The 12259-nt window shown below is 37.7% G+C and overlaps 1 protein-coding gene across 4 annotated transcripts in view; it reads right to left on the bottom strand.

Moving 5' to 3' along the window:
- The window catches only part of LOC125766315 (developmental protein eyes absent), a 79205-nt gene that overhangs the window by 34422 nt on the left and 32524 nt on the right, over positions 1–12259 (bottom strand). For 2 of the 4 annotated variants that reach the window (XM_049432141.1, XM_049432144.1), the window contains exon 1: positions 346–835. The exons of 1 other annotated variant lie outside the window; for it this stretch is intronic. The gene's annotated coding sequence lies outside the window, so the exon portion shown is untranslated. Of the gene's footprint in view, positions 1–345; positions 836–12259 lie in introns of those variants that run through there. One more of the 4 variants, XM_049432142.1, reaches the window with a different exon arrangement.

Below are 12259 nucleotides of genomic sequence, written 5' to 3'. Positions count from 1 at the left end.
TCCGTTTTCACATGCAACCCATCATCAAACACACGCACAAATTTCACAAATAAACACACACACACACACACATAGATTGGAACACACAAAAACACACACATACCACACACATTTAGTATCTGCAAAAAGGCGAAGATTAAGCTGTAATCGTACACTTTGGCCGGTTCGTATTGACATCCGCCGTGAAAAGGTCTTAATCCTTCGCGCTTTGTACCATCATCTCGAACGAGTGTAACCGACTGTGGTGCAGTGCCAGGCCCTTTGAATGGCCAATGAATGTACAGCAAAACGTCCATTTAAATGTGTATCGATGGTGCGTCAATAAGAATAGCATTGTAAATTCACCTTGTCAATCAAATCACTGCTTCAAATGGAACATATTTTGGGAACATTATGCAACTCACTTCTTTTGCAACAAATGCATTTCCGTTTTCTATTGCACAAAACACTTTTTTCTTCACAGTGTCTTCGCCTATTTTATGTTGGTTTGATACACTCTTTTTTGTTTAAATTATTACAGTAAATTCCAATCGCTTTTCCACACACCAGTTTATCAAACTATTTCACTAATTTTTGGAGAAGTTCATTTCCCATCCACTAAAATCACCCGTTCGTAGCGTGTATCCAACCGTTCCAACAAAACACGACGCAAAACGACGCACGTAAAACGACACGCTCACACGGACCGCGATCCACTCGGACGGAGATTTAAATGGAAACTAATTTTTACACATTTTTTGATCTCCCTCAACATAGGGAATTCATGCTCCGCGAGAGAACAAGCACGAGCGAAAGAGAATGTTTAAAAGAGAGAGAGAGATTGCATGTGTTGGAAGAACGAGAGAGCATGACGGCTGCTAGAAAGAGCAAGATGGCCGTACCAGTGGTTTATGCTGCGCTTGGTTTATGTTCGCACTCTGGAGATCGGTTGTTGTTGGACCGTTTGCGAGACCGTTTGGCTCTGGCTTCGTCCTATGCTTTATGCCTTTATGTCTTGCGCTGTTTTGTTTGCTGCCTACAAAAAGCACAAGCAATTTTTTTTTGTTGGATCATACAATATGATTTTGTCGAAAGAAGACGTAGCTTTTTTCCTCTCTTTTTTATATTGTGTAATTTTGCTTGTTATTTTTTCTTTTAAAAAAAGTTTGTAAAGCGGTTTGCACAAAAAAATGTCCTTTCTTTCGCGTTCTTTTCGAAAAATATTTCTCTGATGTAAGAAGCATTCCTGTTGAAAAGCAGGGGTTCGATTGATTCTGGTACAAAATAATCTTCTAAGAAATATTTCAATAATTTTTGTTTTGGTGAAAACTTGACACAGCCATTGCGTAACACTGCTGTATAGTCGGTAACATAACTATCCAGCAGCTACTATTTTTATTACTTTTTTTACTTCTAGTAAAGTAATGTCGCAGGCGTTGCCCATGGGAAATATTTAGGAAAAATCATATTAATATTCCATTACATTCCTCATCATTATTTTTATCACTTATTTTTACCATCTTTATTTTTTTGTAAACAAATTTTAATATGATTACACTTCATTTATAGACATGTTATATTGAGCAATATTCGCAAAAGAAAGCTAGCAGCAATTATGCAAAAATTGAAAAATTATGTTTTAGCAAAAATGTTATATTTTTGTCAATATACTGCTTCATGTTTCATTTAAAATATTCATTTTTTTCATTAATTCATTTCATTTAAATTTTTGTTTCTCATTCTCAAAATGATAGTGGACGATAATATTGTACTTTTCAATTCTCAAGCATTTTGTTTGCTGTTTGAGCCACTGAAGAGGTAAACAGTTATATCAAAATGTTATTGAACTACTTTATTTCATTCTCAGCTGTATCTACTAATTATCTTCAATGAACGGAAATTTGTTTATTTTCACAAACACATTATTTATACCCTATACTTCAATAACATTCCGTACAAGATTTCATCTCACATGTTTTTTTATATTTGTCATATCCATTCATTCCTCTCTTCGTTCTGATGTGGATTGTAAAATCAAATAAAGTAGAGCAATCAGCGCAAGGCAGGTTTGTGTAAACAATTATGCAAGGAAAAGGCAAAACTGCCACCGACTGTTGACAATTAACTTGCAAGTTGGTTTGCTTCGCTTGGTAAGATCACATTGCCTGCGATCGTTAGCTATTGCTGCGTTCAGCTTCACAACGGTTGTGCTCCGACTGTTGTTACTTGGTGTTGCAAAAAAAAAGCGTAAACACATCACGTTCTTTACGGTTTTCACTCGCCTCCGAAACGACCCAAACGTTTCTCAATGAACTTTAAACACAAACGTGCAACCGCGATAGATTACAACTTAATTGAACTGCATTGATCGGTCTGCAACGCGTTGCAACGTTGGACGTTTTGGGGCATCAAGAGAGCATAACAGCGAATGGAAATGTGAATGAGAAGGACAGCAAACATGTTTAGTCATAATCATCATTCGACGACCCAACTGTTGCACTTTCAGTCCCATTCTGCAAGTGGTGATGCCGGCTGTTGCCCTTTTTTGCGCGACTATGCGCCTTTTGCGTAAACATCACAACCGATCACGTACGACGACGATCGATTACCATTGCAAATTCAAGCCTCCCAAAGAATGGAAGTGGTGAATGGAGAAAAATATTTCCTGTGGAACGATCATTATTGCATGTTGCAGTATGCTTCCGTTTATGCTTCTGCGATTCTGCGATGCTCGCAGCAACACAAACGAATCCATCGAGGGTCTTTAACCCGCTGAAGGCAATGTATTCAGATGATCCAAACATAACTTTAGTCCCAGTTGCATCAATCCTAATGGTACAGCACAAAACCAGTAACACCATTGATAATTATGTTTCCGTTTCTATGGTCTCGCCCATTGTTGATCGCAATTGGAACACGAACACTGCGCTACCAGGAAAACCATTTATCCAAACAAAGCACAATCAAATCAAAGCAATCGATCGAACTTGATTGAACGTCAACTGCTGCACTAGGTGGTGTGTGTGTGTGCGGTAACATAAAATCATCTTGATTCCATATTTTCATAATCGTAGCATCATGTTTCCCTACCTAATTGCTCCTCTGCATCGAATTCTGATTACATCCATCGCGTGTGGTGCCTCTTAGCGAGCTGTTTTTGGTGTTGGAGCTATTTTTCACCACCCACACCATACAATGTATTGTCGCCAGACAACACACAACCTTTCGCTGTGATGTTCAAATTGATCACCGGTACTAATACACATTGCTGACGGTTCGGAACGTGTTCTGTCCGGGCGGAAATTTGTTCCATGTTTTGCGGAAGCTTTTGAAAGTGGTTTCAAAACAACGCTTTGAATGCATGATGACAGACAACAGATGCCGCCGAATGACAACGCTTCTACAATCTCGTTCCACTTAGCCGTTTGTTAAAAATGGTTGACGAAAAGAACAATCCACCGCTGTGGAACGATTTCCACAGCAACAGAAAAATAAAAGCAAATCTGAAATCTTTCGCAAAATCATTCGACAACATCCACGGTGGTGTTATGTACATTATATACTGCTAGCCACGCCCATTTTATGCTCTCTTCGCACGCATCAGACCCCAGAGCATGGAGGGGATGATGATTTCTCTATGCTATTCATTGCATACAACGATGAATGCGCATTTCGTACGCATACTCCCAAACATGCGATGATAAAATGTTTGAGCATAGAAAAATACATATTCCACGATAATGTACGCAAATTTTACATTTCTTCAGCATCGTTTTATTTTGTCAGTTTTGCAATTTTTTTTACAATGCAAGTTACGCAAAAATATGACAATGCTCTCTCTCCATGTTTTTCTACGAAACAGGTACTTTGAAGATTTTTAATACTTTTTTTTGTGTATTACTGACTGCTCAGTAAAAAAGGTTTTTTTCGGAGTCATTATTATCTGAAGTTATTTTTTATTTTAATGTTTTTTTACTAGAACATAAGTTAGTCAGAAAACATCACTCTATTCAAGGTTTTCTTTTTGTCCCTTTTATACATTTTTATAAATTTTACAAATAATTAGAATAGATAGAAAAAATTTTGTAATAAAAAAATGCAATATACAACTTTCTAAATGTTCTCATTACAATCAAACATTTCTTCACATGACTCAGAAACCCTCGAACAATTGGCTTGCTCTTATAATCGATGGTTCCATAAGCAAGGTTGGTTTTAATCGGCTTTAAATGTTATAATAATAGAATTGATTATCTGAAAAAGCCTATTGTGTACTGAATCTAATCTAGGATTGAACGCGACCCGGACGTGTTGTTGACTCACACGTTACCGGTCCTACCATTTGAGTTCCTGAGCAATCCACCTGCTAATATAACTTTAAAACCAGTACGTGTGCTGCTATCTGTTCAAAAACATTATCCACAACTTGCTTATTCGTTTCGTTTTAACCATATCAATCAACGACTGACGGTCGACGTTAATATGTCACTTTTCGAAACATTTACCTTGCTCAAGTTAAGATGTTACACATTGGACGGGAACAGTGACCGGAGCAAAAAGGCGTATTTAACCAAACGCAAGAAAACAAACGAACAAAATCGTCATAACGTTCCCGCCGTTCTCTTTACCGGGAGCATTTGTTTTTGGCGCAAGAACGAGTTGCTCTTTCTTTCTCGAAGCAATCAGTGTCGAAGGAACGAGGAATGTAAACGTTCAACAGCATATGCCCGATCGTGACGTCGGCACATCAAAGGGGGGTTGTGCTTAGGGTATGTATGTTGGGGAATAAAAAAAAAGCATAAAACGCACAATCAAGCATCCAAAAACAAGAAGTTTTGTTTTCTGTTGTTAAGAGGTGTTTTAGTACTGTTTATTGATAACAAGAAACGCAAAACCCACCAATCTGATAATTATTACAAATATTTTTTTTTTTTCAATAAAATAAGGAAACATTTCTACAAGTATTTTGTTCAACTTCTCTTTAATATATTTCTTTTTATTCTTTAAGGACGGCACGAACGTCTGTTCTCCTTAATGTGTAAAGTCAACAAACTGTACCAACCACAATCGGAAGCAACGTAATTTTTGGTAGCAAGTGAACAACAAATAACAGTTCCAAATTCACAGCAGCTTTAAACAATCCCAGGAAGCACGACGGGGTAAGTAAAAAAGGGCAGCAACAAACAAAACGCAGCAATGATTCGTTTGAAAATTATCAACTGTCAAAAGTGACAGACGTGAATAAGATACACGAAGCGTTTGCCTCATAATTATGACGTGCGCTCCTCGTCTCATCACAAGGAGCGTTCGGATCGGATCATGGCCTACCACGATACCGAACTATGTGAGCCCCGTCGATCGGTCCCTTCATGCGTTCCACTCCAATCTCGTATATACCAATCCCGATTTTCCAGTCCTGGCTGCTGTCAAAATCGCGGCAGGAAGCAAACAAGGACCACGGTAAGTGTCGGATGAGTGGAATGAAGCAGTGGAGAGCGAGTGGTTGCCGGCAAACAGTAGCTGATCTCGAACCGACCGCCGACTGTCAGTAGTCAGCACGAACGCACCCACAATGGGAGGCACGCATCACAGTTGTTAGGTGAAGATCGTCAAGGGGAAAGAAGAAGTTTTGGGGGGAAGAAAACACCAGGAAGAATCGAACCATGCGGTAGCATGCATTTGGCACCCTCTGTCTTGATGGTTGATGGAATGGGCTTTTTTTTTTCAAAACAGTTCTTGACTGTGATACATTCACCATGCATTCTAGTGAATGAATGTTCAAGATGGAAGTAAAAGTTTTATTTTTTGTGTTGAGGTTTCTCTGGAATGCCCGAAATGAATGTCTGACTGAGATCAATCAAGTGTCGATCGGAAGCAACTAGGCTTTATTAACAGCTTTAAATCTAAAGCCGTTAATGATCATTAATTTAAAAAAAGCTAATAATTTAAAACACAACATATTTACTACATGCTGTCCAATCTTTTAATTCATCGTCAGACCACTTCTATTTTCATCTTTTCTTGGTCGCTTTTCGTTCCCGCGTATCTCTTAGCCGCTTATATAGTATGTTTTTTTTCTTCTTTATTAAGTAATGTTACTCTGTTTTCTGTAATATTTTCTTTCTTAGTAATGCAAGTTTAGTTTGGTAATAATTACTTAAAATAAAATCTATATACAAAACCCTAATTCTAAATTTATTCACTTTGTTTCCAACAATGGAATTCTCATTAATTGAACATATTTACGACGACGTTTGCCGTACTGCATTAACTAAAACCAGAACATTGCATTAAAAATATTAAATTTAATTATTTAAGTATTGAAACATACGGCATAATAGTTTACCAGCATCAACAACCATTATCACCGGCATATGGTGGTCGAAAATTCATTATTCCTTCATAATCCTCGTCGTCGTTTTGGTAATTGGATCCACCAGTTCGGTTTGTACCATCCGCCAAACTAAGCTGACGGATTGATCCATCCAAAAAACCTCAAAACCAATCCATTCGATCTTACCACGCGACCTCAAAATGGCAACAGGCTAGTAACGCCGGACACAAATCGTGCACAGTTGGTAAAATAGAAAACAATATGAACAACAATGAAACCACCAGATATGGGCGGGAGCAGCAAAACCAAATGAAAATGATAGCTCTAAATGAAATTGAATAGAATTCCAATGTCGAGAACAACGCACAAAAAAAAATTAACAAAAACGCACAAATCAATCTGTTTCCTTTCGATGGAAAAAATCAATCAACCGTAGTAAGTAAAAGACGAGAAAAAAAAACATCCCTCTGCGGGCCCCGATTTATGCGCGTCCTCGCGCGGTTTTGCGGTATCGATCGCTCCACTACTGCAGCACATAAATAATTATTGTGTTCCTGAGAAATGAACAACGATTGTGCTCGTCAGCAATGTCCCGGCCGCTGCAAATGGCCGAATGGAAATAGATATTTTATTTTTCCAAGTCCAATTTTTCGACCCATTGCCGTTATGCTATCCCACCGATACGATACGTTTGACCACGGGGCCGCCATCAGGAGAGATTAGGGTCCCAAAAAGAAAAAAAAGTCTAACGTAACGGAAAGTGGGATCAACACGCTCGCCAGTAGCATATGGCAAGCACGGGAAAAGGATAAACGTATCCTTCCTGTAGCAGGCCCGTACCGTACCGGTAGCCAACGAAGCGTCAAAACGGGATCGATGTCCAATCAATACGAGAGCAATCATTCGTTGGACCTTTTTTATGTTTTCTGTACAAAACTGCTATGGCTAGTAGCCTACCGAATAAAAGAGGAGAGTCACCGCTGGAAGACCTACAGCCATCAATAATTGGAACCATTTATGGTGGCCCTCTCGATGCCACCGTGCAGCAATTTCATCCAAAATCGAAGAAATATTTCACGCTACCGGATGAAACCCTTTGCCGATTCTTGCTTTTGTACAGTTTTTTTTTGTAGACCCACTAGTAAAAAAAAGAACCAAACCATGTATCAAATAACCAATTTCATTAATGGTTTTGAACTTCTGGGTGCAAAGGTGCCCTTAATTGTAAGGTCAATCGAATAAAAGTGCACCCGTTACCCGTGCACTGCAGAAAGCACAATTTTTATGCACTTGGGATGGTTTTTAACACTGTTAATAATGGAAAAAATTAGTGCAAAATTTTAAAATTAAAGGGAAAGGAATTTTTGGGATAAAAATGCCCTTTTCGAAATCGAGAAAATCGAATAATCAATCTTAAAGCGCGTCTTTGTAACCCTTTTTTCAAATTTCTTTGTTTGTTTCTTGTTAAACTTAATTCCCCTTTTTCTCAACTTCGTTGATTGCCACTTTCTTAAGAGTACTGTGTGAAGAAGGGTGGGAAAAAAGTTTGATTTAGCAAGAACAATAAACAACGTCATAGAGGGGTTTTGTTTATTTACACGCCTAAAAGTTCAAAGGTTTTGCAAATATTTCCTCCCTTTCCTGGGAATAAAGGGTTTTTCACGGTGTTTTTTTGTACATTTTGTTGTAAGCCAATATGCTGGGTTTGAGATGAAAAAATAATTTCTTAGCTGAAATTCATTTCCAACTGAAAATTTGAAAGTTATTAAACAAATTATAAGGAAATATTTAGTTTATGTTAAAAGCATTATCATGCGTATGATATTTCATATGAATTACAAAGTATTCTTTAATATATTTTGTTGTATTTAATATAAGCATGATCAGGTGCACAGAAATGTTCATATTGAAACAAAAGGAAGAAAAAAACGGAATAGGAAAACAATAGATATCCACAGTACTCTTTTCCTTTTGAACAAACAATATATTTTAATTATATCACTATTTTACTCGTTTTCGAATATATCTTCTTTCACACATTTTAAGCATTTCTTTCATTAAAGCAACTAAAATAACTTCCGCATTTTATTGACCCTAAGCTGGCAAGCTCAAAGAGAGGGAAAAATTCTTCCAAGACAACCCTTTCAAATCGCAAAGACGCATAACCGAGCACTTATCAAAAGGGTTAAATTGCTTTTATTCAATCAACGTGCATTATGGCATTCATATTGCTCAAGTTCAAACAAGAGTTTCGTAATGAAAAATTCGTGAGAAAATTTGATTTTTAACACAAAAATCAATAGATTAGCAAATGAAAGTTATGAATCGATTTCCATGATTACTCCAAAAGGTTTGTAACAAATTGTTGCCACACGGAAAGGGTTCGATTTAATTCTTTTGTAGCTTTTTTTTCTACGAACACTTTTCTAGAAGAAGATGTAAGATGCCGCTTTCTTTACTTTGTGTACCATTTCTTCCAGTGATTTCAAAAACATATTTTCTCAATTTTCCCACGACAACAGTCAAAAACCTACGGGTCTATCAAAATTCACCACCAACACACATCATGATCGAATTATACACAAACACACAGAATTACGAGGAATAACCATACAAACATTATTGCACCATAATTAATTCCCACATCCCGGACACGTGCCGGGAGTCTGTTTCACAAGCCAGCAAAAAAGGATAGCCGTTAAATTTGCACTCCATATTAAAGCCAGCTTTACCGGCTATTCCGAACAAGGGAGCCAGGTTCATGATGACTGACAGCAGCCGACGGTCGGGTGGATGCTTCGACAGTGTGCTCAGGTTAGGATAGCAGTAAACCAGCAGCATGCCAAACCACCTCACGCTGACTGTTGTTAGTTCTTCGTTAATAGAATTTATCTGTCATCGTTCATTAGATAATGATGGACAACGAACAACGGTGTTGAATAGAGATGGGTTACAATAGTTGTAAAACACCCTTCAGTTACGACAATGCCAGATTCTGACCAGATTTATATGGAATTCTGAATTTTGAAATATGATGCGAAAACAATTTACATTTTGTGTACGTTACAACCCTCTATTTTCGTTGATAGTTCGTTTTATTGGGTAATATCAATAAAATTTGGGTAACCAAAATATGACGAAAAATGGTTAAACTTCAAAAACGATAAAAAAAATAAATTCACGAAAAGAATTCTATTTTCCATGCATCGTGAAGATAGTACTAAGAATGACCATTATAATTAAATAAATGAGTAAAGTGATGTGGAAAATTTAATTAATTTCTGATGCCCGACAACAATAATAATAATATAAGACCACTTGGGGTAAATTAATTCACTTAAAAAGAACATCACCAACAAGCAAAAACCATCGAACAAGAAGACTATCAATAAACAGCAACACAAAAAAGCATATGCTTCCGTCTTAAATGAACCACAGCTGAAGTGAGTGTTCCCGGCGAGGTGTTCCCGTACTTGAGAGGATAATGCGACTCCTTCCGTTCCGTTCGCTGGACGGGAAAGTTTCCCATCTCCAGGGAAATCCTAATCAAACTTAACAGCATCAGACAAGCAGCAAGTTAAGTTGTTATAGCAACGCCCCTTAAATTACGTCGACATCTTCCCGGTGCGTAACGCAACCAAAAAAACTAAGGGGGAAACGGAACTCAACGCGAATGAGGAAAATTGGATGTTGTTTCCACCCGTTCCCGTTTCGGTATACAAATTCATCGCAACGGATCTTTTGTGCGCTAAATCATTTGCCACCGATGCGAACCAGGGAAAACATTACCAACACACCACAGGACAACCACCACCCGTCCGATCGAGAATCAACATGAAAATCCTGCTAAGCCCGTTGTTATTGTATATAATTCCGTTTTCCCGGTTTGCCACATTTTCACCCCGTTGGCAGTAAAAAAAACCGACGAAAGTAAAAGAAACTTATTTTTCCTCATTCGGCCAGATTTTACATACTTGCGAGGGTACAAATGAACAAAAAAATGGCAAAAACTTCGAATGATATGTACAATAAAAATAACACAACCAAAAACCGTCAGACAAGCGAAAACGCACCGTGTTACACCGACCTGACACGGGATAATTGCACACCAGCAACGAAAAGGAATTATGCTGCCAGATCGGGAATCATGTTCAGTTGCCTTAAATTACCGGTGTCTTTTCCGCCCGTCGTCCAATGAGCTGTTTGTTAGTGTTCCAGTTTTCCCCTTATTTTCGTGTTTGATTTAATTCAGTTTACTTGCGAATATCGCACTAGGACAATGCGGAACACAAGTACTAAAAAATGTAAGAAATTCGATTATCCTCTTTTTATTATAAATTTTTGTTACATTTTATTCAGAGGAGGACAGAGACGAGAAATGATTATAATGACTTTAAAATCGTATAGTAAGAAGCAATATTATTCATACATTTTTCAACAATGTAAAGCAATGAAAAAAAAATTTAAAAAATATACTATATAATTAGTAAAAGTCTTATGTCGAGTTTAATCAATTTTATATCATTGCTTATAATTGTAATATTAGTCAGCATTTCACTTTAAAACAACATTTTGTTAGATAGAACAAAAAGAAGTATGCCACTGTTCGGGAACCCTGAAAACTCTTTTGGCTTCCTAACATTCAAACTCGGCAAAACGGCCCAACGAAGGGTTGTGTGAAAATTAATTACATACATTTGTCTCGCCATACACGTGCAAACCACACACGGTATACTTGCGTCCCGCGATACAGCAAGTTAGTCGTGAAAATCATCCATCCTAACGGTCGAAGCTTGGGAAAACCCCTAACCGGAATGGTATAAAAACCTTTCCGAAACCCAAAGTTATGGTCAACAACAACAGCAGCTTCAAACCGTTACTCACCCTCGTACCACCCTCACACCAACCCAACGTAATAAAGTGGCCAAATAATTTAATCATATCATTTGTGGATTTTGATATGCGGCTTCCTGATCTTATAAATCACCCGCCCTTCATGGTGGTGTGCTAGGGCCAGAATGCGCCTCAAGGGATTTGTACTACCACCGGGCGTTTGCGCCCTTAAACGAAGGAGTAGAACGGAAAATTGTACCTTCGCCAGGAAAGGGATACGCGGCGCTCACCGATCCGATAACGATCGTGCCGAATGATAACGCTCCCAATGGGCCAAATTAACACCGAAAATTGAATGAATATTTCATACATCCGATACGGTGTCATGTTGCACGGAGCATACATCCACCCGTGTACCACTACGAACAGGGAGTCGGATTTCTTCAACAAGTGTTTCGTTATTATTTCTACCGGTTTGTCCTGTTTCTTTTGGAAGTTTTGTTCCATAGGAATTTGTTTTTATTCATCCCCTCAGAGTACTTCAAGGCAGTGTTTATGTCGGGGGATTGTCCTTTTATCGCAGCATTACTGTAGTGTAATATTGAATTAATTGGGGAAAAAATATATTATTGTATTAGAAGATTACCAGCTTTTTTCCTTCTTGATTTATTTTGTTTCAATAAATAAAAAAAAAACTTTTTAAAGTATCTTACTAGGAGGAAGAAGCCAGGATATTGCATTTGAAGACGGCAGTTCTCCATCGAGAGCGGTTTAGTGGAGTACTGAAGCAGGCCAGGACCAAGAAGCAACTACAGAATTGAATAAGTATATTCAAATATAAGTACATTTAATATGGTAAATGTAAAGAAAATAAACAAACTTATCGATAAATTCACTGAGAACCAATAATCATCGACATCACCATCATTAAAATATACAATTTCTCTTCTAACTTTAATGAAAATTGCAACCAAAAGTATAAAGCAATTAGCTAATTGTAATCTTTCATTGAATTATTAACTGAATTTAAACCATACGGCCATTAACACTTTTTTTAATACTAGAACTACCGGATCAGTCATGTTGACTGGAACGCTTCATTTTCGTCACATT

This window comes from Anopheles funestus, chromosome 2RL (assembly GCF_943734845.2).
Source record: "Anopheles funestus chromosome 2RL, idAnoFuneDA-416_04, whole genome shotgun sequence".
NCBI lineage: Eukaryota > Metazoa > Arthropoda > Insecta > Diptera > Culicidae > Anopheles > Anopheles funestus.
The sequence above is the reverse complement of the archived record's forward strand: the minus strand, read 5'-3'. Positions and strand labels throughout refer to the sequence as shown.